A 26,461-nucleotide genomic window follows, 5' to 3' on the forward strand; every position below is an offset into this window, starting at 1 on the left:
GATGGAAAAAGCAGGATTAGTTTCTCCTGAGAAGTTAGAAGTGACAACAATTCCAGGAATAAAGAGACAACAGACACTTTTTAAAGTTGCTGTCTTTGGCTGTTGTACTTGAATTTTTCAAAGCCTTCAGCTGTAAACGTTTCTACTTGGTAGAGACACTCTGGTGTGGGAAAGGCAGCATTGCTTCATTTTGGCCCAGAACCTGCTAAAAATCTTCCTCTTGATTTCTTAGACACAAGCAAAGAGGTTCTTGTTCTCTTTAGTCTTCAGCTGGCTGGTTGCTCTGTGCTTCAGGTGAAAGAAAGAAATAAGTTGTCCACAGCTGTACTTTATTCTTTGTGACTGATGGATTGATAAAAGCAGTTTGAACATAGTTCATAATAAACTTTGGTCATGATAGTGTTGTCTAGGTAACAGGTGGTGGATCAAAGATAATTGATCAAAGCTCCTAAAAATCCCATGAAATATGTGCGGCATCATATTTGGCAAATTGCCAAAGATAATTCCCCTTGACAACACTATTTATGTCTCTCCACACCCCATCATGTGTATAGAAATATGCCATTTTGAGATCAGCACTTCAGGCATGTGATGCAGTGGAAGAATCTATGAAAGTTTATGCCATAATAAATGGATTAGCGCTTTCTACACACAGCCATTAATCTGCTGCATCTACTTTTAGTTTCATTGCAGAAATAAGATCTATTCGCCTTTCCTGTCCTCCTTTTCTGATACCTCTAACTCTAGGTGACACTGTGGGATAGCTGAATGACACAAATATGCAACAAGAAGTTGTGCTTTCTTTCACAACTGAAGGCCAAATTTCCTTGTTCTGGAAAAAAAAAAGAACTCATTGAAAGTGCTTATTAACTACAAAAGCAAAACAAGAGCATCTAAAATCTATAAACAACTATGAGTAGGAAATGATGAGCACACAGTAAATGCTTCATGTGGGAAAGACCTTAGTCTGTTAAGTGCCAAAATACTCTTTTTTGTTATTATCATAATAAACTAACTCAACTACCCTTCTGAGAAAAGGCATTACTGTCATATGTTGTGAAGTGGATTAGCTCTCAGGGCCAGAGCAGATGCCTTTTATCTCAAAGATCCCAAGTTCAATCCTTGAAATTTCCAGTTAAAATAATCAGTTAAGAATGTAAGATGAGCCACGATGGATCAGATCAAAGGTCTGTCTGGTCCAGCATGCTGTTCTCGCAGTGGTCAACCAGATGCCCATAGAAAAGTCCACAAGCAGGAGATGTGCACAACAATACCTTCCTGCTCATGTTTCCAAGAAACTGTTGCACATAGACTGCTTCTGATAGTGAAGGCAGCACATAGCCATCAGGCAGGGATGCAAAGATCGGGCCAGAATCCTGCTCTTTCGCACTTGCTGAACTTCTTTCATTCAGTTGGCGAGGAAGCAATGATCAATTCAGCATACACTGCAAAATGCTAGTGCCTGCTTTGCTCAAAGTACGCAGGTCTTTGCTCAAAGTGTGCAATTCCTTGTGCAAGGTGTACAACGTACACAAAGCCCACAAGTCACATGTTCAGAAGCAGAACTCTTCTTGCACAAAGGATGTGTGGCCGCATATGCACAAGCCAGCTTCACGGACTCGCATGGACTTGCTTCCTGCCGGTCACCCATGCCGACCTAGGGCAGAGAGAAAGAGAGGCAGAGTCCAGGGAGACAAGCCAAGCACATATGACAGATTACCCTCTCCAGACCAGAAACCTCACATATTACTACTGCCAGGACTAGTAGCTACTGACAACCTCCACCAGTTGCTCTAATCCCTCTTTAAAGCCACTCAATTTAATGGCTATCACTACATCTTCCTTTTGTCTCTCCTGAACCTCCCGTTTCATTGGATGACCCAGATTCAAGCATCACAGCAGAGTGAGAAACACATCTCTACAGCATATATAATTCTATGCACGTTTATTATGTACCCTCTTACATGCACCTAATTATGCACCTTATCCAGTTCTACAACATTTTTATTGAGCTATGGTGACCAAAAGTGCATACAGTGTCCCAAAATGGTTTGCATAGAGGTATTATGACATTGACCGTTTTATTTTCAGTTTTTTCCTGTTGATCTCCAACACAGATTCAGTTTTTGTCAACACAGTTGCACACAGTTGACATTTTCATCAAGTTATCTGAGACTGAAGTTCCCCTTTCTGGTCAGCAACTACCCACTCAAACTTTGTCAGCACGTCCTGGGCACCTCATAGCACGTTTTATCGACTTAGGCTTGTATGTCAGCTGTGACACTACCTGGACAGAACTCGCTTTGAGGCAGCTATTCGTGCTCTGTTCACCTATGTTTGGATTATTGCAATGCAGTATATGTTGGGCTACCTTTGAAAATGGTCCAGAAGCAAAGCTGCTGGACTGCTAGCTGGGACAGGCTGGTGTGATCATGCTCCACCCATACATTGTCATCTCCATTGACTTCTAGTCTGCTTCCTGGTCCAATTCAAAGGGCTCTTTTTAACCTTCTGAACTCCAAAAGGCCTGCCTCTAGGTTACCTGAAACCTTGAACACCAAAGCCATCTTCTGAGATCCTTTCCAGATGTCCAGGCCACACGAGGTGATGCTACCCTGTCTGTGAAATGCCCCCCTCAGAGAGACTTGTAGGTGTAACCCTGACGACTAGGCAATATGCGTTACAAGTTCATTCAGATATTTTACTCTTTGTGGTTCTAATCGCATAAAGTTGTTCCAAGTAAAAAATTAGAAGGATCACATGGTCAGATATGTATTTTTCAGTAATCTATAAAACAAAAATAATTTGCAACAAGTACTAAACAGTAGTACAATTCCAATTTCATAAGCACCCAGGAGAGAGCACACTGGACACAAACAGAAAAGGTGTGTGAGGTCTTCACCAGAGCAACAAAGCAAGAAACCCCCACAAAGCATTTTTGGAGTCTTCAGGTCTTTTTCCACATAGATGCTGAAGAGGGAACCTCTTGCCAGCACTGCAGTATGGACCTGTAATCTGGAAAATTAGGATCAAGCCTCAGTCAATAAGCCCCAGGTCACAGGCCTTCTCCCTTCTGTGGTATCCCTCCTGCTGCTGGCCAGGCTGCCTGAGTATTTTGCCCATCCTGCAGATGAAATCACAGAAACAGCTTCATGTGGCCCCTATGCTATGGTGTTTTTGGTGCCTGGTGAAGACCTTCTTTTCTTCCAGATGTTTTAAGGTTTTTGTTGTTCTGTTAGATCATTGCTCTTCCCTTCCTTTCTTCATCCCCCCCCCCTTCCTTTCCTTCCTTTCTTCTTTACTGCTGGATTTACATTGGTTTTATGTAATGTATTGTTTTTACTTTTTGCTGCCAGCTTTATCTTGGTTTTATTGTCCGATCTTATTCATTGCTTTATTGTGGGTATTTTATGTTTAGAATGTATTGTATACCACCCAGAGAACTTGGGGTATTGGGTGGTTTAAAAGTGAAATAAATTAAATAAACAGCATAAATTAAACACAAATGAGATTTTTATGGGAAACCCCTTGGGGTGAGGACTTGTCATAACTATGCTATGTGAAGTACAGGTCTTAAGAAACTTCATGCATGGGATGGGATCATGGCCAGCATTGTATCTTTTGTGCTTTTTAACAAAGGCTTGCAAAAGCCACAGAAAGAGGGCAGCCTCCCTCCTAATTTTGCTAATTTTGGACATTTATATTGATGCTCATTGTAGAGATTCTGGTGCTGGATTATCCTGACTGATCTTTCTCGGAACTAATCACCTGTTGCCATCTACTGGCCATTAAACAGTCAAACAACACTGCTGTTTTCTTTTTTTATGTGAGAAAAGAGAAATCTGTGCCATACCTTATACACAAGCTGTGCTTGTGCTAAGATCCCTGCAGGACTAGCAGTTTAATGGGCACAGTGGTCAAAATAACATTGGAAACAACAAAAACAACAACATTGGAATAGTTGCTTAGTTAGCTTGATTTGCCGTGATTACAGAGCTATGACCATCTGAGGAATCTTTTCCATGAGGGGACAGGGGGAAAATTGCACAGCATTTTGTGGCTGTAGTTCGTGAGTACGGCACATATTGCTACAACACAACCTGTGCATTTTCCTTGTGTGTGCACTTCGATGCTCAGTGTCATATTCCATGACATTTAAAAATCTATACAACATAAGAGAAGATTGAGGTAACTGAACAGCAGTAATGCAGAATGGTCTTATATTCAAGAGGCATCAAAAACTCAAAAAAAAAAAAAAACTGGGAGTGAGGGATATTTAAAAAAAAAACCAAACACACATACTCCTGGACTCCTGTCTTTGATGCCACCTTTTGATGTTTGGTAGATACACAACTGCCCTATTTCAGCTACACCTAAACTAGATTTCTGACTTTTTAAAAGAAATAATACTGCATTTAATTCTTATCAAGGAAGAATTTGAATATCACTATGATTTTATTCATTGGCTAAAATCACTAAAAAAGAGGAGGAGGAGGCTGCTTTTGCTAAAAATACAAATTTAGCAGATGCCCATTTTTCCTCTTAGACTCTAAAAGGATGAGAGACTTGCCTTTAAAAAGAAAGACAGCTGGAAATCTAGAAATTAAGGCCCAGAGTCAACTGCCCTCTTCTTGAGGATTCCCATTTGTTTGTATATGTTTTTGTGTTTGTACATATATGTACATAAATACATGCAAACATAATCCTGCTTAAACATATATTTTCATGTTTTTATTGCACTCTTTCTGTAAGGTACATAGTGCAAATACACGAAGCTTCCCCATTTTGATCTTCAGAAGAACTCTGTGAAGTAGGTTTTCTTGAGCAAGAGCCACTAACTGGCTCAGAGTCTCCAAGTGAACTTTGCAGCTAACTGAGCAGGGATAACTCACCATTCTCTATATTCGTACTAACCTTTTCACTCTGAAAATGCATTCTATAGCTTTTCTACACAATGCTGTTAATCATTGTATGCACTTTCATTTTCACAGAGGAACTGACATCGCACCTCTGGACAAATGCCTTTTTCTTCCCTGTTTTTCCATTACATAGCCTCTAAGCGGCACTGTGCTTTGGCAGAATAGCACAAGAACAAAAGTAGGGAACTATGTTTTCTTTCACTTTCAGAAATAACACCCAATTTTCCCCTCTCTAAAAATTTCCCAGGAAGGTGCTCTTAAAAACAGACATGAAACTGAATTATCACAACATTATTTAAAGAAGTTATAAATAACTATGAATAAAGAATTGCAGGGACACAAAAATGCCTTGCATGGAAAAACATATAGTAACAGTGAGCACAGACAGCTGCTTCTGCTTTGCACATTCTTAGTTTGCCGTCTTGTGTTCCCCTGGCCCTTCTGGAACAGGGAAACAACAAGAGTACATGTGACTAAGTGGAATAAAGCTGTTGGGCGATAATGGTCACCACGCTGGCTGCTCTTCTGAAGTTTAATCAACAACAGCACATGCGGGAGGAGACCTGTGAAATGCTGACTCAACACTTCGCTGCCAGTGACAGAACATATGATGGTTAGATAACGGCAGAACTCTGCATTGTATCATGGCGGCTCCTGTTACATTTTAATGAGAAATCTATTAACCTCTAGAAAGTCAAAACTTTTGGCAAACCGGTTGAAGAAATGCTTTAAGGCAACTCACAGTGAAATAATAGAGCAACGAATGAGGCCTGAGGAGAGGTAGGTGAATCTGAGCCTGCTTCTTCCCAGGCCTCCTTGGTTCTGAAACCTTCTCAGAATGTAGGATGCAACTAGGATGATGGCGTTTAGTGACAGGAGAGTCTGTAGCCTTCATGAGGAAAAATGCATGACTGAACCATGACTGAACCGAGTCTGAACCATCATCCCCAAGACTTCTGCTTTAAACTGCTCTTGCATCTCAAATGGGTAACAAGAAACCTACTGGCCTTACCAGCATCATTGCTGGACCTGGAGAAGAGATAGAGTCATACCACTGACATGACAAAATGTATTCGCATTAATGAAAGCAAATGCAATGGAATGGCTCAAGAAGGCTGTTGCCACACTAAAGAAAAGCATGTGCCAAGCACCTGGAGACTTCAGGACCGAATATGCCATAATGGTGGTCCCAAAAGCCGCATTAGAAGAACATGAGAGTAGAGGAAAAAGTCATGATATACCAAGCAATGTGAAAGGCAGTTCCCTGCTCAGTGAAGTGATGCAAATCTATAGGAAGTCATCCAGGAATCTATCAGTAGAACAGATCCTGATCTATCTTCTGCCCAGTCCTGCTTTACAATATATAAGGCACAATCTTTTGAATGTTTAAACAGGAACAAATTCCTATAGCTCCCAGAATTCCCCAGCATTATAGATATTGTAGGACTTTTTCAGGGACTGCAGGTGGCTCAGTGGTTTAAACCGCTGTGCTGCTGGACTGGCAGATTGAAAGGTCACCAGTTCGAATCTACACAACGGGGTGAGTTCCCGTTGCTCTGTCCCAGCTCCTGCCAGCCCTGCAGTTCGAAGCATGCAAATGCAAGTTGATAAAAAGGTACCACTTCGGTGGGCAGGTAACAGCGCTCCGTGCACTTCAGTGTTTAGTCATGCCGGCCCCATGACCACGGAGACTGTCTGCGGACAAACGCTGGCTCCCTCGGCTAGGAAACGGAAATGAGCACCGCCCCCTAGAGTCAGGCATGACTGGACTTAATGTCAAGGGGAAACCTTTACCTTTACCTTTTAGGACTTTTTCTGTCTAAACATGCATAGGATAGCATCCTAACTGAAATAGAAATTGTTAAGCTGGGCCTTATTCAATGAACTAATTGTGAACTGGAAGATATGTTTGGGTGTCAAGATAAAATGAAACCTTATAGAGAGGCACATCACAAATATGAACTTACATCCATATAAAGAAAAGTTCTTCAAAGATACAAGAAACTAAGGAACCATAATATGAAGTCAAAATGAGACAACCTATCAGTGGTTCCAGATAGCAGCCTTGCTTTACTTGGTGAAGGAAGGGCAGCTGACTTGTCTTTAGACTGGAACAAAGAAGAACATCAAAGGTACCACAGAATGAAAGGGGAACTAGCTCTAGAAGATGTAAAATAAGAGGAAGTTTGCTCTTTCTGCAAATCCGCACTACTCCTTGAAGAACATTTCTGACATTAAACTAGGGCCACAGTTACCTATAGGCAGTGCACTATCCATCTGACAAAGAAACAGTTTTAATATTTGAGGGTTCTTTTTATGGGATTGGAGCAGTGTGAGGCCATTGGGTCTGGATGATGGAACAAAAAATCCAACACAGTTTGTATCACTTGCTAGCCACAGTAATTTGCAATTGGATCAGTATGGATTAGCTATCGGATTTGGACTACAACATTTTGTAAGTACCTGTATTGGCAGCAGCATACAGCCTGGACCAAACACAATCCCGCCCCCTATTTCATTAGTTAATGAAATTAAATCAGTGCCACAGATGGCATCAATGAGCTTAACTGTGACCTATATCACTCTCGCTGGAGCTGGAAACAGTGGTGTCCATGGCTTCTAGAAGGTGTGTGTGCTACAAATCCCCCATCACTACACCTTCTCTCAGCTACACCTACCTGGTCTAAGCTACTGCATCCACAGAAATTCCGTCAGCCATTATAGGTACATGGAGCCTCTGCATTCAGATGCAATGTACATCTGACTATCCATTGCTGATGAAAGGAGGCAGAACAATCTTGTCTACATGCCCTGTTTCTAAGTTTCCTGGAAGCATTTAACCAATGCTGAAAACATGTTGATTGTTGTTTTCTCCTTTGGATGGATATCTATCTATCGCCTGTTAGGTGTGGATTTCATAGGTCCAGATTTCACCTGTTTCCTGCCCACCAACTTCTTTGTTAGAATAACCCTGTGGATGATCAAGATATAATTCTATATCTTAAAATAAGTAATGTACAAGTCTTTTATCAACACATTCAAGAACTGTTCTAGCAATGCCGTCTTCAAGGGACAAAATCTATCAAAGCATAATAGGATGCTGTAGCAACATGCTTGGATACCAGCCCATTTCCCATGAATTATTTAAACTTGGCTAGCAAAACAAGCTTCCATAGCATATTATAAGCATTACTGGCAGCCTGTGTGTAACAAAATCCTTTCTTAATTTTTTCAGGTGCAGCTGCAATAGCTGATGGGAGTTACTTGGGAGTTAACCCCATCAAACTGAATGAATTTACTTTATGAGTAAATATGAAACATTGAGCTGTATCTACAAATATACAAAAAAGACAAACTTCACATGGATTGAAGAGGAAAATATTAGAGTTTAGGGTCTAAGTATTAAAACTTTTATGTAGATACACAGGAAACAAAAACCAAAGGAATGACAGAGAAGCTGGATAGATCTACCTGACTCTGCCTTTACTAAAGACACTGTTGAAGAGCTGTACACAATTTTCAGTTTATACTTGGGCACTATTTCAAATAAAGGTGTCAAAGGTTACCAAGTCCTTGTTCACATATGTAGATAGAAGTATCTGGTCCTGCATAATCTTGGAAGTTAAGCAGGGTCTGGCCTGGTCAAAATCTGGATGGGTGACTTGAATATCTGTCCAGAGAGTTTCAGTTATGGGTGGTAGAGAAATGTGATAAATAATAATAAGTCATGTGTATACACATGTACCTAGTGAATCTGGAAAAGCTAGGATCTTTTGCACAGCTGTGTGGTATACATTGTAGGCTCTATGCTGTACTTCAGCAAAAAAGTAGGAATTAATTGAAAAGTGATGGCAAATTGTTCACTAAGACTCATTGTTGTATAGTGGTTAGAGTGTTGGATTGAAACTTGGGAGATACAGGTTTTAGTCCCCACTCAGCCATGACGCTCACTGGGTCACATTGGGCCAGTTACTCATTCTTAGCCTGGGCTAGCTTATAGGGCTGTTGTAGCGATAAAATGGAGAAGCAAAAGAACTATATAAGTCACCTTGGGTTCCTTTCAGAAAAATGACAGGATATAAATAAATAAAATATAATTAACTCAAGAATGTGGCAGCCATACTTCATGGGCAGAGAGAGGAATATGATCATACTGCCCATAGGCACAAAGTAAAAATCAGGATCCTATGTCATGAAAGCAGCTTAAACGCACAGAGCACGTTTTCCTCCCTGGATGTGGTCATGGGCAAAGGGTGGGGCTTGTATAGACATAAGAACACATGGGCTATCAACGTAATCATGTGACAGTGAACCCCTGTTATGTAACAGGGACCCACTGGTTAGTGGTTATGTAACAAGGAACAATGGTGTATGTGTGAAGGCCCCTTCTGTGAACATTCAGCAAGTGCCTTTGTTTGTGTAGTTTGCTTGCACTGAATGGTTCATATTAGGGCTTCACCATGGTGAAATTTGTGTCTTCCATTCTGGAACGTTTCAATAGGATGCTGTACATCCTCCACTGAAGTCTAACCTGGAAACATCACAAACGTTTCTCTAAGCAGATTTCAGGTTCTGTGTTAAAAGAAAAGCACAATTTATTTACACTGCCAAGGTTAAATATTGCGGCTTGAGGTTTCTGACAGATCATTTGTGGCCAAATCCAAGATTCAGATTAGGCTGTGCGCAAAGGGAGAAGCTTCTGCTGGGGTCAAAGTGATATTAATAAAGATGCCAACCAGACCCTTTCCCTGGTCCTGCCACGTATTGCTTGCTCCTGGGATAGAAAGCACGATTAATCCAACATTTCGCAGTAAAAGGGGTCCTCCAGACTCAAATATGCTTTATTTCGAGTTTCCACACAAATTCCCAACGACTGAGCCCGCCTTCGCCCCTTACATAAGAGAACTCGGCCGACCGCAACCAAGAACCGGAAGTAGTCTACCCGGCGAACCATGAAGACACAAGCCTCTTTGGCTTATGGGTATCGGCTTTGTTGCGGAAGGTGTTTTTGTGTCTGTGTTTTGCCTCCCCCTCCCTTTTTTTTTTTCTGCTGCCTCTGCCCGTACGCACAGGAGAAGCTGGCGCTCGCGCCGCACGTCGGGGAGGGGAGGGAGTGCACGGGACGCACGCGTCCGCATACACACTGCTGTCAGGTCGACCGGCCTGCCCCTTTTCCCGATGGGTCGGCGGCGCGCATGCGTGGTAGTGGGCTGCCGCCGCCGTTGCTGCCGCCGCCGCCGCCACCACCGCCACCGCCGTTGTCGTCGTCGTGTATGTCCGTCCCTCTCTCTTTCTCTTTCTTTCGCCATGTTGTTGTGAGTCCTTCCTCACGGCGGCGGCGGTGGTGGTGGAAGAGAAAGAGGGGGAGGGGTGGAGGAGGAGGAGGAGGCGGAGGCGGTGGCAGGAAGGCGAGGGTGGCAGAGAGGGGACAGTTGGGTAATTACTGGCAAGCGTGTTCCAGGAGGAAGAGGAGGACGAGGAAGAGGAGCAGCAGCAGCTCCCCGCTTTCCGCGTCCGTTACAGGGAGCAGCGCCGCCAGCCCAGCCCGTGAGTATCACCCGCGCGGGGCGGGGGGGGGATGGACGGAGGGGCAGCGCGCGAGGGAGGAGCGAGGGGGTAATCCTCCCCCCCGCCCTCCCGCCTCCTCCCCCACCGCGTCTCCCCGTCCTCCCTTTCCCAGCTCCCCGCGTTCTATTGTTTCGTTCCCGGCAGGGCGAGCGGGCGAGCGCCGCGCAGCTGCTCCGGGCCTGGCGGGCGGCTGGGCGCACGTCCCCGCCTCCCCCCACCCTAGCCCTCCCTTTGTGTTGTAAAGAACTAGGCCTGTGCAGGACCAGGTTGCTGGAGGCAAGGAAGCCATACCCCCGCCCTCCGCAAAAAAAAACCAGAAAAAACGGGGCGGGGAGGGGGAGAGAAGAAAAGAGATCGTCGGTTGTGGGTGTGGTGGAAGGAGCCAACATGGTGCTTGTGGGAACGTTTGAACGGGTGGGTTTGGGCTGCTGCCGCTGCTGCTCTTTAAAAATGGTGATCCTTTCTTAGCTGCTGCCGCTGCTGCTTTGCTTTGCTTTGTTTTGTGTGCGAGGGATGCGCTCGTGTCGTCTTGCAAACCGCGGGGCGCTCTAAGGGTTTGACGGGGCGAATGTACTGGCGAAGGAAGATCAGGGGAGATAATTTTGGAAGTGGGTGGGGCGCGGTGTTGGGGAAGAAGAAGGGCGAAGGGGGCTGCTTAAGAGGAACGTTGCCTTCCTTGGGTAGGACGGTTAAATTCTTCTCCGTGCCCCTGCCCTTTCACACCGAGTGTTAGGGTGTGTGTGCCGAAAAGGGAGGGGTCCGTGTGGGTGTGTGCACCATTTATTAGAAGGGTGTCTTTGAAGGCCTTCTGTCTGGGAGTCGAACATGCGATTGGAGACTGGAAAGGTTTTCGGGGGTGCAGTGGATGGACTAGTGGACAGTTCTTTTCCTTTGTTGTTTTGATGGAGTCTTGCCAACAGGAGCTGGCCTAGTGCACTCAACCTATTTTGGCGAGTATTTGGGCCCAAAATGGCAGTAACCAACTTAAGAAGCTAGAGTGTTTTAGGGTAAGCTTCGGGATTGGGTGTTTGCAATAGAACATGTATTTTATTTGTCTCATGGGTAGGACACGTTTTAGTTTGTGTACTGGTAATTTGAGAAAGGCTACAGTAACAAAAGAGTGCACTGAAGGGAACTAACATTTAAAGAAGTGGAGACAAAACCTGGGAGAGTTGTTCTGTTACATTAAGGATGGTCTATGGGGCAGTGTGTAAAAAAAGATATAGACTCTTTCACTGTTTGTCTTAAAAGTTCCACTGGTATAATAATCCTAATTCCAAAGAGAGAGATTTTATAGTTCCTCCAAAACTTTGGAAGGTTTTGCACAACTCAGTGAATTGTGTTCATTAGAACATATTGGGAAGGCATTGCATGTGATGGAAACATCTAAGTTGGTTACTGTGTAGCTCCTCTGGTTTCATATTCATACTGTTTTTAAAACAATAGAAAACATTCTACTCTATTTAAGAGGAATTTGTGAACAGAACTTATTTTGGTGCTTGGGGAAGAAAATCTGTGGGAGGAGCAGCAAGGAGTGTAGTAAAGGCTGCAGGAAAGGTCAACAAACAGGAAGTAGTGTGGGGAACTGTAAAGAAGTTTAGTAATTGGAGTTATGGCACGGTGCTGAGTGGAACAGTGTTCACAATATGTTTTGACTCAAACGGGAAGAACGGGATGTTTAGGTAAAGTTATTTTAGGCATAGAAAATCATGTTGTGGGCAGACAGACATATGTTCCATTGTGCGGTAGAGGTTTAAAATCTTGTAAATTTGACAAATCATAAACACAGTGTCTTGCTGATGTAGGGAAATGTGTATGCATTTCTGTGAGAAACAAAAAGTTATGATTAATGTGACTGCATTTCCCCCTTTTAAAATTTAAGGAGATATCTATATATAGAAATATCTATATATCTATAGACACACACAATAAGATTGGTTGAGAGTACACTATTTGATTTTAATAATATGTTGGCTCTTTATAAGCAGTAAATGAATTTTAAAAACGTTTTCCATAACTGTTGAGGTATAGCATAGTTTTTTGTATATTTAAGTTGAATAAATTAGATGTTTCTGACAATTGAAAGCAATTATGAATGCCATATTGCTGAAACAAAAATTTAAAACTTTTTAAGTTTCTGTTATATGTCAGTAGTACAAAAATAATGAAAATATGGTTTGTCTGATTCTGTAAACAGATTCTGATTCTTTAAATCACTTCAGGAATGTTTTGTGATTCAGAAGTTTTATAAACTTAACCATAAGAATGCCCCTTCAGCTGAAGAAGTGCAAGCGTGCTCAAGTAAGGAAGCCCTCCCCTTCCTCCTGCAGCCTGCTGAAACCCCTGAAAAGCTCCTTCTGAGTCATAAGTGTAAGATTTCAGAAGGTGTTTCCAGCTGATGCCATGCACACAATCATCAGTCCACCATCATACACGATTCTGTATTTTGGGAGAAGCTTTTTGGTGCTAGATGGTAAATTCCCCTAGTACAAGCATCCTTATAATACAAGGCAGTGCACAACCATTTATTTTCTAGTCCACATTGACAGACTATTTTCAGGGTACATCCTATCACAAATCATGGTGGGGAGAGATAGATGCTACTGCTCTGGCAGTGCGGTAGTTGCCATATCCTCCTGTGTGTGCTTACCCCAAGGATTTAGCTACCCAATCAGTGCCTGTTTATCAAAGGCTGTTTGGGTCATAATGTCCCCATGATGTTCAAGACATGGGTGGAATCTGAACTCATCCCTATAGGGGTCATGGGCCAGGACCGCCTTCTTCCCTCACACTTACTGGTATTACAGTGCCCCCACTTGAACAACCGCTGTGGCACAGCCAGAGTGATGACCTGCTGATGCAAGTCTGCAGGAGTGAGTTGAATCCACTGTTTTTGATCACTACAAAAAGACGGCAAGGAAGGAGAGGCCACAGAGGACACCACCTGGAAAGGATACACAACCTTCAGGACTATGTTCCAAGACTTAGCTGAGGGAGGAGAAGAGTATCAAGGAGAAAGGGAGAGACAGGCAACAGGAGATGTTAGAAACTGACAGCAACAGCTTACATTCAGTGCATTGAGTTGAGAAGCAGCAGCAGATGAGGGTTTTGGCCCTAGAGGGAAAATGGGAAAGAATGTCCATTCCCACTTCTTACATGCTTGGCTATGCAGAGGTTAATGAGGGAGCTCATTGAACTCCAACCCATATTGCAAATACCAGAGGTTACTCTTATCCTTTGAGCATAGCAACAGAAAGGGAACAGACATGGGGCATTTATCTTCTCCTTGTTGCAGCCTCAAAATTCAATTATATATACTAGGACCACATAGGTTGTAAGAGGAGCCTGATGGAACTGTTTGTTCTTCAAATGCAAGTAAACCCTGTTCAATTCCAGAGTATGACTACACACACAAAAAAAAGTGGGGAGAACTCTCCCACAGCTGAACCAACCAGGGATTTTTTGCATTGCCCAGCAGCCTTTTTTGTCTCCGCATTGTCCCCATTCTCAAATGAGAGTGCCCCATGGTTGCAGCCTCTGGTACTGTGCCCTGAGCAGCCTGCCCTTTCACAATACAGGGAACTTGATGGGGGAAAGTAATGGATCATTCCACCCCCACCATTTCTATCCTGAAGCAAGCTTGATACCACATCACGCTAGAAGGAGGAAAAAGGATCTCCACCAATTCCTGTGGGGGAGAAAGTGGAGGGGTTGTTAATGTGCTATGATTGGGTGAAGTCACATATTCTGTACTCCATTATGCTGATGCGGTTTGTTTTGGGTGGCAGTTTTTTACCTGGCTGATAACTGGGCTTGAGTCATACTTGAAAAAGACTATTTTGTTTAGGTCTACCATTGACATTTAGGGTAATGTGAGTGAATTTTAACCCTTTATCCCTGCATTGAGAAATCTACTCAGGAGGTTATCCAGTCCTCCAGAGTAAATTGGGGTGTGTATCAGGATGGCATGGGAGGGCTTTTCCTACCAACTGGACCCATTTCGCTAGCAGACAACCCACTGGATTTCATCAAGAATGCTTAAACTGCTTAGACCTTTGATTTGATCATCAAGGTTAGAAACAATTAGTGGAATGCAAATGTAGAATTTAACCTAAAGTTATAAATTTTGCTTGAGTATCTGAGCATTTTATTAGTATAACATTCATACAGTAATATCAGGGCTGTGCATCTAACTAGGTGATTATGTTGGGAAACCTTTTTCAATAAGCTCCGATTTTACTTGGCTTAGAGAAATGCTAGGTAGGATTTGTTGTTAGGCAGACTATTGGTGGGGAGGCAGGATGAGTGAGAGTTTTTGAAGGACTTATTAAAGATGTAATCATAAATGAGAAAAATTGATTTCTTTTTTTTAAACTTTGTGGTGTACGAAAAGCTCTGATCTGAAACTGGATTGGAAATTTTTAAAAGGATTCATATAAAAAGTGGTAGGAAAGACAGATACCAGCACTAGACAAGCAGGTAGCCTTGAATTATAGGGTTTGTGCTAGGGAAGCTAAAGCTTGGAATGGGTTGAGGCTACTGAGGAATGCTAAGTGATTAAAAAAAATTATTCAGGTATGGTCAGTAGAAGAAGGAGGAAGTGGCAGGCCTGCTGTTCTGTGAAGATGATTAAATGTTAACAGGTGACAAAGAAACACACAACTCCTGTTTCACCTCTAAGTTCTCCCCCCAAAAAGTATGTATGCATCTTTACAAAAATGTGAATTCTAAGGTTCAGGATTAATAAGGAGTTAGTCAGCAAATACCTAAGGCTCTTAAATAAGTTAAATGCTGGATAGCCTGTTTCCTAGAGTATGAAAGAACTTGATGAGGTATTCTGAGAAACTGTGTATTACTTAGGAATTACGGAGAACAGGTGAGATATAACATGACTCTGGGTGGTCAGCTCAGTGACAGAGTACCTTCTTTCTATGCAAAGACCCAGATTCATACCCTGGCATCACAAGAAAGAGCTATTAAAAATCCTGTTTGAAATCAGGAGAGCCACTCTCAGTCAAGGTTGATAAGAGTGGGGTAGACATGATTATTTTGACTTAGTATAATGCTGTTTCCTGTGTTCTAAAACACTATCGGTGTTCAGAAAAGGGGGAAAGAAATACATTATTTGGAAAACCACAGACCAGTCAGTCTAGTTTAGTATCAGAAAAGACACTAGAACAGATGATAAATGGGTCAATTTGTAAGCATCTTGATAACAGTACTTATTAGGAGAAGCCAGCATATATTTGTCAAGAATACATTCTGCCAGACTAATCTTAACGTATCTTGTTTATCAGGTTTCTAGTTTAGTGAATTGTGGAAGTATTATGGAGGCAATTTATCTTGATTTCAGCAAAACATTAGACTCAATTCCTGATTATATTTTTGGTTTTTGTTAAAAAGGATAATAGCATGAGGGGGATTAAAAATGGTTGAAAAAGCATACTTGTATGTGAGGACAAAGGCAACAACTCATCAATGATTGTGATTTTGAAGCTGATAATCTGTTGCAGATCAGAACATTTTCCATAATTTACTGATGTGTGCAATTTTCCTAAACTGTAATACCTTACATTTGGTAAATACTACTAGAACACTGAAGAGAACATTCATTGCCATAGATGCTGACATCTGGCTTCATAATTTATTTATAATTCTTGTTTAAGGCACATAATATACTTTATTCATTCCCTCAGATGTATCAGTCCATGGGTGCTAGTTTCCTGACTTGACTATTTAATGGAAACCTCCATTATTTTGAAGGAAATCAGTCTGTGTATTAGTTAATGGGTGCATATAGCAGGGCTGCGGCACATTTTAATAATGCTAATACCTGGTATTTATACATAACACTTTTCTAGATCCTCAGTGTTCATGTTGTCACAACACTTACAATGGAGGGTTTTAGGTTGCCCAGGCATGTAAAATTTCTGGAAATGTTGAAGCTGTGGGGGAAGAGGGATTTTTTTCTTCACAGAGATCTTTGGGCTAAATAGAAAAAATAAGCAGTACTTCTTCTAACTATTTACACATCTGAAGTCATGCCCAGCACAATCCTATGCATGGTTAGACAGAAAAAAAGACAGTCTGGCTAGCTGGGGAATGCTGGGATTTATAAGACTTTTCTGTCTAAACATATGTAAGATTGCACCCTTTATTTCTTTTGAAAAACTTCTCCAAGCCGGTGTCCTCCAGATGTATCAGGGCTTATTAACTTTCAAGCAGCATAGCCAATGGTCAAGAATGCTGGGTGTTGTGCCATAAAACATCTGGAGAGTACTTAGTTGAGGAAGGGTACTTTAGAACATAGTTCATGTATAATTTGGTTTTCTCATGAAATTGTTAAAATGAAAAACTTTGAAAGCTAAACTGGGGGCAATATCCTATTCTGTTTCTGAACCTCCACTAGTTCTTTTTTTCCAGATGAACAAGTTGCTACCACAACAGAAACTAGCAGTTCGTGAAACGATGTAAATGAGCAAGAATGCTCATTTCCAAAATGGGACAGGTCTGCAGTGGGAACAGGTGTGCACATTCACACTTTTTGCAGTTTCAACTACCTGCAGTTCGTCATCTGTGGATTGTCACAGACTAGCAAATCAGATCACAGGGGGTGTTTGCTAGCAGTGTTAAGCTAGAATTCAGAGAATCCATGAATTAGTTCTTTTGCTGGTTCATGCAGTCACTTCATTCTTGTTGGGCTCTTTTGCCAGTGCAAATGGTTAAATAGCCAGGAATGTAAATCTTTTGTTGTTGTTGTTCAGAATAAGGGTTCTTCATTTGCTCTGCTTGCAAGTGAAACATTGTAAATCAAGAAGAAACCCTGATGTGTAAGGGGCACAAAATCCCAAAGCCCCTGGTAAACTTTACATTTCTGGTTAGTTTAGTTGCTCCTGCTGGTCGAAGGAAGCTATGTATACTTGTTAACAGTAAGCTAGTATTCTCCAGCATTGTCATTTACTGTTGCTTCCAAATATAGTCATGTTGTATAATGGTGAGCACTTGTGATAAATTGTCTTCTTTCAGTGCAAGAGTATATTTCTGTCCCTTAGAAATCTCTGCCCTTAATGCACTGTTTTGAGCATAAGCATTGCACCAAACCTCCAAAAAGTGATCAGTTGAAAATAACATCTTTAAAGCATTAATGTCATTAAAACAACGAAAAACTTTATCATTTGCTTTGACATGTATGCTAATTACAGGCCAATTTTATTTCACAATTTTACAAGGTGCTTTGAGATGAAAGTGGTATATAGGACACTGTGATACATAGTGCAGTTACATATAAAAATAAAACAAATAGGTGAAACTTTCTGGTATAGTGGACTCTGGTATCCTGGATATTGACAATGCAGTCTGATGGTACCAGTCTCATCAAGAGAACGATTACCGGCAATATAGAGTTCTGCATTTTTATCTGTAATCTGAAATCCAACTTTTTTAGTTTTACAGTATTGTATTCATAATTGCCTCCTTTTGGATACATATCTTAATGTGGTAAGTGAGGTTAAGAGTGTCAGAGATCAGAGAAGCCAAAAGTGATGCCACCGGGAGGCTAGACAGTGATACTCAAGGTCAGCAGTCTCCATCCTTTTTAGCACCAGGGACCAGTTTTGTGGAAGACAGTTTTGCACAAATGCATGGGATGATTCAAATGCATTACATTTATTGTGCACTTTATTTCTATTATCACTGCATTGTGATATATAATTAAATAATTGTACAACTCACCACCTCAGTTCCATCTCAGATTATCTGACATTAGATTTTCATTAGAAGCACGCAACCTAGGTCCCTCACATGCACAGTTTACAGTAGGGTTCGCGCTCTCATAGGAAAAACCAGAAAAAAATGGATAGGATCATCCTACCCCCTCACCTCAATTCGCTTGCTCTCATTGGCCTACGACTCAGTTGTTCCACCTTTTTTATTCGAGTGCCTGCCCTGTGCCTGAACCATAGTCTGCACATGCTATTGGATACTATTGTTTGGGGGGCAGCTTGCATCATTGTCTCACTGGAGAAACAAGGCATCTGTCAGAGGAGCTTTAGCCTGTTCGAAAGAGATTGGATTCAGTTGGTCAGAGCACTCTTGATGTCTCACACTTCCTTCTCTTGTACCTTGGTGCCATGGCAGCATGTGAGTGAGAGGAGGAAGGAAATTGTGGAGGTTACAACCACAGAAGAAGCTTTGCTCGCTCACCTGCCACTCACCTCCTGCTATGTGCCTTGGTTCCTAAGAGGCCATGGACTGGTACCAGTCTGCAGCCTGGAGGTTGGGGACCCCTCTCAAGGTAATTCTGGTTAGTACTGTGTGGAAGACGACAATAGCAAACCACTTCTGAATTTTCTTTGAAAACCCTATAATGGAACATTCCGAAGTGAAGCAAGAGATAGTGCCAGAAGATTATTGGAAATGCTGAAAGACAAATGGGAATATACTGTCTGACTAGGAGAAAATAGAAGGTGGAAACTATATACAGAAGAGCTGTGCATACGACATAAAAAGATGTCTGACTCCTTTGAAGGGGAATGCTGTGAGCAAGAACCTGCAATTTTAGAAATTGAAGTGAAAGCTGCTCTTAAAACCCTTGGAAGCAACGAAGCAGCTGCAGTAGATATGTTACCAATAGAACTACTCCATTGCAGGGACTGAATTGGTCTAAACCCTAACAAGACTATACTAACTAAAGGAAATAAAACTGCCCCACAGAATGGAAACCTTCAATTACATTTCAATCCCCAAGAGATGACTGGGGAAATGAGTCAAGTAACGATAGGAGAATTGCACTCATTTTCCAAGCTATTTTCAAGATGTCCCAACAAAGATTTTTACCCCTATATCAAGCAAGAAATATCTGATGTTCAAGCTCAATTTCAAGATGGAAGAAGCACTTGAGATTGCAAATATACATTGGCTAATAGAATGCACTGAAAAATTTCAGAAAATCAATCTATTTGTTACCAGCTACAGCAAAGGCTTTGACTGTATGGAACATGAGAAGCTATGGATGGTTCTGAGAGAAATAGGTGTGCTTCAGTGGGCAAGAAACTACTGTTAAGACAGAATATGGAGAAACACAATGGTTTCCTATAGGCAAAGGTATCAGATGGTTGTATTTTATCTGTATTAGTGAAAATTTGTTGAAGATACACCAATAATTTAAGATACGCTGTTGATCCCATATTACTGACAGAAAGCAGCAGTGAACTGAAGCAAGTCCTGATGAAAGTGAAAGAAGAAACTGCAAAAGCAGGACTACATGCAGGAAACTAAAATCACGAGTGCAAAAGAATGACAGAAGTTGGCTGTCAACTAGGAAGAAATGGAAATAGTGAAAGATTTTGCATACCTTGGTTCAGTCAAATGGAGATTGCACCTGAAAAAATTCAAAGTAGACCAAGACTTGGAAGGGCAGTAATGAATGATCTAGAAGAGATCATCCAGTGTAAGGATGTTTGTTTGTTTTTCAATTTATATCCTGCCTTTTTCTTACAAAGGGCTCAAGGCACTTTACATCTCCTCCATCTTACCCCCACAACAACAACCCTGTGAGGTAGGTTGGGCTGAGAGTCTGACTGGCCCAAAGTCACCTAGTTGGCTCCATGGCTGAGCAAGGACTAGAACCCAGATTGTCTGAGTCCCAGTCCCATGCTCTTAACCACTACACCATACTGGCTCTCGTTCTATGGAAGAGCAAAACCAACATTATCCTTACTACTGTATTCCAGATTTCTATGTATTGATGTGAAAGCTGAACAGTGAAGAAAATCAGTACATTTGAAACATTGTTCGGGAGGAGAGCTTTGCAAGTGCCGTGGACTAACAGAAAGGCAAATGGGTCCCAGATCAAATCAAGTCGACTTTCCCTGGAAGTAAAAATGATGCAACTGAAGCTGTTGTACTGTGAGCATATCACAAGAAGGGAAGACTCACTGGAGAAGACAATCATGCTAGGGAAAGGAAGACCAAATATGAGATTGATTGATTCCATTAAGGAAGACACAGCCTTGAGTTAACTAGAGCTGAGCAGGACTGTGAAGGACATGACATTTTGGAGTGCATTCATTCATAGAGTTGCCGTAAATCAGAGGTGGTATGATGCCACATAATAATTTCATAAAACTATGAAAAATATTCATAGGGTTCTTCTAGGTGACCTGATTAAAAGCTGTATGTCTGTTTTTAGTTGAAGAGTGGGATTTTGAATGTCAGATTATGCTGCATTTTGGATAAGTCTTGGAAACTAACCTAATTGTGGCAGTTAAATACGTTACATTTGTGCTCATTACATTTTGAAACCCTTGAAAAAAATAGATAAGCAGTATGTGGAAATGCTTTTGATCAACAATGCCCTTTCTTGCTGGTTGACCTGCAGGAAACAGACAGGTATTCAAAATTATTTGGAACCTTTTAGCCACCATGTAGTACTTGACAGATATGTGAGAAAGGTAATGTATGTTGATATATGAAGTGACGGTTCTATTGCCTTAACTGTGGATTTTGCTTAGTTATTTTGGGAATGAGATGAATATAAGTGAATCGTGCGTGGTAATCATTCCTATAGTTCTTTGAAGAGAAGTGTACATTATCTCTCTCCTAAGAAGAATGAGATGACATGAATCTGATACTTTATAGGAAGAGATTGTTCTTAAACTTGTGAAGGAATTTTCTAGCACTCTATTTTTGATTTATGTATACCAGAAGCTCTATATTAATAACAGTGGTAGCCACTCTTTGTTGAGTAGTCAAGGTGGATAAAATACCTTTTAAAATAAAGCAGAATTTATATTTGAAAATGATAAATTTCTCTCTCATTTAAAAATAGTATAGTAACAACTCAGTCATATCATAAAAATGCCAATCCTGCACTTGCAACACAATCTTCTGGCCTTCTGATGGACCTTAGGATTACCTGGAGTCCCAGCTCAGAGATCCTGAGATCTTGGAATTGGGACTCCAAAGGCCAAGTCTAAACCCTGCCCTCTGCAAGCCAAGCTATCTTCCCTGAGATAACCAATGGGAGAAAAGAGGATGTGCCAGAGAAGGGGAGGACTTGGGTGTACAAACTTATTCCAACTCCTTCCCTCCTCATACCTTTTACTTTATCTAGAAGGGTGAAAATGGCCATTTAGATAAACTTTGGGGTGCAAGGTTTGCTGTGGTGAAGATTGTGCCAGCTGTATCTTGTTGAGTGCATACAATGCACAGACCCCTCTGAGTTTGGAGGCTTATAGTTTTCAAGGGTGGGGGGCAGTAGGATGTTCCCTTAGTGTCTTACAAAACAAATTAATGGCACCGTCACACTTGACTATCTTGAATTACGAATCCCTTACCAATACAAACATTCACTTCTGGTTTTTATCTCATGGAAATGACTTTGTCCAGCATAACTACTGGTTCTTGCTTGAATAATCTAGTGTCTCAGCTTTTCTGAGTTAAATTACATGTGCCAAGGCCCAGGCTAAATAGGATTGCTGTTCTGTGTTTATCTCATGGTAATACGCCAAAAGGGGGAGGGGGGATTTCGTTAGGGCAGAAGACAATATAGAAGAGTGTATAATAATCATATGAAAATATAGAAGTAGATTTTTATAAATTAAATTGGTTTTTTGCTCATATTAAGTACATTTCTCTTGAATAACAACTATGTAAAAAATAAATAATCTGGATAGAAATATGTAAGCCATATCTCTAAACCAAAACAGTGCTTCTGTTAAGAGAAACTTTTCTATGGACATGAAGAACCAATCTAGTCAGTTCTCAAATATGAATATTTATACTCTGTCTACCAGATGGAAGCACTTCATTTTTACCTAGTGAAAGTAAAACTGTCCCATGACTATCAGACCTTTTTAAGTAAGTAATGGGCATTTCACTTTTGCCTACTACTTGATTTTTGGTCTCAAGAAAGATCCTATGTGGGAATATTTTTAAAGGGATTCCCTGCATGAATGAACAAGGGAAGCATGAAAAATATATACAGTTGGGCAAAACCTGCTTTTAGGATGAAGCAATGTAAATAATACAGTTTAGATATAAGTTAACATGGTTTAATGGTTACATTTGCACCATTGTTCAGGAAATACTCTGAAAAAGTTTCACTAGGAAGTTTTTTTTTTTTAATCGGTAATTTAAGTCAACATTTTTTCTTGCTGATTTAAATTGATAAACCCTTTGGGTTGATTTCATTTCAGTTCTTTATAAATGTCATGCATGGGATTTGTAATGAATTCTCTCTATGAAATATTTGTTTGTGTTGCTAGATTTTCCTCTTTTTCTCCAGTTTTGTCAAGGCTTGTTTGTTTGATCTATTGGGTAAACATATCCCTGGTCTTACAGTTTCCATTGGTCTTGACTACCTGGTTTTTGCCTGTTCTGAGCAAGAATTGAAAAATGTGAGTGAGTTCCAATCTTTTAGTGATTTGTAGGAAGGAATCTGTTCAGGAAGTTTGTGAAGAACCTCACTAGCACTGGATTGTATTACACAAGCTTTAAATAAGCTAAGTTACGCTATAGTAATCTACAAGGCAAACCTGTTTTTAAATATTAGGCTTAATTACATAATTCTGTTTCACCCTGTAAAACCTATGTCCTAACCTCTTAAACAAAAGTTTATTTTGGTGAATGAGAGGAATTTCTGTTATGAAAGCATGCTTTGCTAATTTAAAACATGCTTCTGTGGTGAACCTACATGCTTAAGAGATTATTGGTTTCAGCAAATCAGAACAACTCGTGTCATTAATTTCCATTGCCTTTGTGGTATTGTTGCTTTGCTCTGTGTGGGAGCAAACTGTGTAGAAATGGATTGCAATACTTGTTGTATAAGGTAGCAAGGCACTTGGAATTTAGATGGGACTTCAAAGCTTAGTACTTCGTCAGTTCTTTGGTACTGTGCTATTTTTATTGACTATTCTCTGCAAAAAATGGTGAAAACCAGTGCCTCCTGTGAGATGTGCACGAGTCAATTGCCAGTTTTACTGACTTCCAACAAAATAAGTACTCATCTCACATTTCATACATGAATGTGCCTTCTCTACTGCTTGGAGAAAATCTCTGTATAGGAGAAGAGGCCCTAAGATAGAGCAGTAAATTCTTTTTAAAAATTGGAAAAAATTGTAATAATACAAAATATCTTACAGGTACACGCTTGCAGACCAGTGAAAATAAAAAGTATGGAAAGATACTATCCTGGAATTTATTATTCCAAAATGTGATGAAAACACTCCCTTTCTCAATAAACATATTTTCAGATATTTGATTCTTTCTTGCCTTCATGTAACAAGTTAGTTTCATTGTAATAGCAGTATTCCTTATGCAGAAAACCAATCAAAATACGGGAAGGCAATACTCTTTTCCCAGTGTAGCACAATAGAAATCTTAGCTTTTATGTTAAAGCTAATAATCCCCGCTAAATTGGAGATTTCTTCATTTTATTGTTCATTGCTATCCCATATTTTAATCCTTCTGGTTTGGAGTCTAGTTTCTCAAGAGCATTTCTACAGGATCACCAAAATGGTTGTTAATAAATAACAAAAACAAGTTAAGTAAAAAAGTAAAAAGTAGTAAGTAGCAGTACAGAAGAACATAAACATGTTTAGCAAAGAAAATACATTTATTATATTTACATCTTCTGTTTTTTCCTGCAAGGAACCCAAGGCAGCTTACATAATCCACTTTCTCAGTTTTATCCTTGCAATAGTCTTCTGAGGTAGGTTAGGCTGAGAGTAAGCGACTGGCCTGAAGTCACCCAGTAACAGCAATCTAATTACTCTTGGCTGAAAGTACTCTGAAGAACAATTTGTTAACAACTTAAAATGGGTTCAGTGTCCTGTATAAGCTACCCTACAAAGGCAGTCAAAACACTAATCACCATTAGGGAAAATTCTCTGGCAATATTTAAACTCACATGGAGCAAGAATAGCTCAGTGAGTGGCAGTTTCATATGAGAAGAGATGATCCTCTAGCTATCCTACCCTAGACTGTTTAGGCCTAGCTACAGCATTGAGTTGATTGCAGGGGAAGAGTTCTCAGGCACAGAAGTGTTAACTTTTTTTCAGCAAGTAGTAGTTAGTTACTCATGACTTGTTGCATTCAAGAGGGTTCAGGGATTAAAATCTTCCCTCAGCTGCCTTTCTGGAGAGAATGTTTCTCAAGCTCTTTTTACAGTAGGTACTTAATATCTGGTGTAGCCTTGCCCAATCTGGTGTCCTCCAGATGTTTTGAATGACAGTGTCTTTCATCCTGACTGCTGGACAATGCTGCCTTAATTGGCCAAAGCATATGATGGGGCCCATATTGGAGAAGGATGTCCTGGAGAAAGAATCTAGTCATTGTTTCATACTCACTGACTGTTAGACTCCCGGCACTTGCACTCCTGTCTCTGATATTCCATAACCATTGCTACATCTATTGATTAAAACATAAAAGGAAGCCTGTTGGATCAAGGCAAAGATCCATCCAGTCGAACATTCTGTTTCCTATAGTGGCTAACCAGATGCCTCCAGAAAAAGCTCTCAAGCATGGCATGAAGGCTTTTCTTTGCTTTTCATCTGGAAACAGCTTCCACAGTGGTACAACCATTTGCAGCATTCCTTCACTGTTGACTGAGTATGTGACCATACAGATTTTAGAGTAGACTGAAGAAAGTATTTCATGATTAACTTTAGAGGTTGTTGTCACAAGTATGGTATAAGCTGCTAGCAGAACAGAGCTGCCAGGCTGCTGACAGGGACTGGCCATAACTCTCACATAATGCCGGTCCTCTATCAGCTCCACTGGCTCCCAGTTGAAGTCCGGGCCCAATTCAAGGTGCTGGTTTTAACCTATAAAGTCCTGAATGGCTTGGGACCAGGATACCTGAAGGAGCACCTCTTCCCTTACATACCCTCACGCCCCTTAAGATCTGCGAGAGAGGCTTTGCTCTGGGAGCCCTCTTTAAAAGAGATAAAAAGAACAACTACTGGAGCAGGACCTTTTCTGCAGTGGCACCCAGGTTATGGAATGTGCTCCCTGGAGAGGTGCGCCTGGCGCTGAGTCTATATTCTTTTCGGTGCCAGGTTAAAACCTTTTTATTTAATGGCTATTTTAAAAATCAATTTTATCATTAACAGTCACTTTTTTGTTTTTGTTTTGGTTTTTATATAATTTTACTGTTACTGTTTTATTGTTTTAATTCTATGTTGTAAGCCATCCCGAGATGCCGAGGCATGAGGGGATGGCATATAAAAGTTTTATATATATCTATATATATAGATATATATATATAGATATATATATATAGCTTAAAGGATATTAATCATGTCTATGAAGGATGGGTCTATCAGCACTTATGAGACATAGTGGCTAATCTCCATGTTCTTTTTCATCAGTTTTAATTTGCTCATAACAATCAAAATAAACTGTTCAACAGAGATTGTAGCATTATTTCCCAGCATTTCTTGAATTGCACATTCCAGTGCTTCCAATATATTTTAGCTCAGCCTCACCAGTTGCACATTTGATCCACTGATGAGAGTTCTGCAGTATGGAGAAAGTCAAAACAGTTTCCCATTCCGTACTCTATATGATTTGGGTCATAGACAATAAATTAATATTTGAATAATAATCTTTCAGGTTGAGAGCCAAAAATTACTTTTTATGTTACAGTGCTGTAGTAGATACAGCTACGTGGTTCAACTATAAAGTATATTATAAGGTATTTTTTCAGTTGTTAAAATGGGAAAATGCATTCATTGCCTTCCAAAGGAGCCTTTATGGTAAGGTTTCCTCGTCATCAAAATATTGCAAGGTTAAAATCATTACTTTACTGCTCAACCTGCCCCTGTTTAGTATATGCAGTTGCTTAGTGTAAATGAACTGCTGAAGGATCTGAGTAGTTCAAAAATGGTTCTGATGAAAGGAATACAGCTCCCTAAGAATCTGTGTGTATTGCCTGCTAATACTACCTATTGCATTATTATCCTTTGACTTCT

The 26,461-nt window shown here is 40.7% G+C and overlaps 1 protein-coding gene across 12 annotated transcripts in view; it reads left to right on the forward strand.

The window, feature by feature from the left end:
- The first annotated feature begins 10,267 nt into the window (after positions 1–10,267).
- Positions 10,268–26,461, forward strand: part of PUM2 (pumilio RNA binding family member 2) — a 69,952-nt gene continuing 53,758 nt past the window's right edge. For 10 of the 12 annotated variants that reach the window (XM_044445205.1, XM_044445210.1, XM_044445212.1 and 7 more), the window contains exon 1: positions 10,311–10,466. The gene's annotated coding sequence lies outside the window, so the exon portion shown is untranslated. Of the gene's footprint in view, positions 10,467–26,461 lie in introns of all 12 variants that reach the window. The other 2 variants (XM_044445214.1, XM_044445215.1) reach the window with 2 other exon arrangements.

This window comes from Varanus komodoensis, unplaced genomic scaffold (assembly GCF_004798865.1).
Source record: "Varanus komodoensis strain SLA01 unplaced genomic scaffold, ASM479886v1 scaffold47, whole genome shotgun sequence".
Lineage (NCBI taxonomy): Eukaryota > Metazoa > Chordata > Lepidosauria > Squamata > Varanidae > Varanus > Varanus komodoensis.